This window comes from Penaeus monodon, chromosome 23 (assembly GCF_015228065.2).
Source record: "Penaeus monodon isolate SGIC_2016 chromosome 23, NSTDA_Pmon_1, whole genome shotgun sequence".
Taxonomy (NCBI): Eukaryota; Metazoa; Arthropoda; class Malacostraca; order Decapoda; family Penaeidae; genus Penaeus; species Penaeus monodon.
In genome coordinates this window covers 26,539,244-26,539,900 of record NC_051408.1, presented here as the reverse complement: position 1 = coordinate 26,539,900, position 657 = coordinate 26,539,244, and positions in this window count along the sequence as shown.

Genomic DNA, 657 nt, shown 5'->3' with positions numbered 1-657 from the left:
TCCGTTTTGGTGATTTCGTCAAACAGTTCCAACACAAAAAATCGCAATATATGATGAATCGCCCATAATTGGTGACAGCGGTAATCGTGGAAGAAGACACTATTAAGCTGTTAGTAATGGTGAAAGTAAATCTTTCATGGAGGAAACCTTTCCTGTCGTTTGTTAATTAAATATTAAATAAAACTAATAAAGGAAAGATTTAAAAAATAATAATAATTTACAACTTATGGAGGCAAAACGATTATGATGAATAACTAGCAAAAAAATAATTCATCCACATATTTTGCGGCACCTGTTTAACCCTTCATGTCCCAGTGGCCGATATATCGGCCGGATGGCTGGCCTGTGAATTTTGGGACAACGGTTCGTATTTTAGTTGTTTCTAGGGCAATTTACATAACAACAATCTATCTTGGACCCCTGTGTCTAAGTTTATAGATGTGTGGCTTGGTTTGGTCTAGTTTCAGCCTTTTCGGAGTTGGCAAGTGATCAGTGTTCAGATTTTCGCTAAGACCAAAATGGCAGCTCCCAAAAGAACTTTCACTGTTGAAGAATGTCTGCAGTATTTGGACGATAATTTTGATATTCCTGGGGATGGGCTTGACTATTCTGAGAGACATTTCCCTGAATTGGTTTCTTGTAACGAAAAAGGTCATT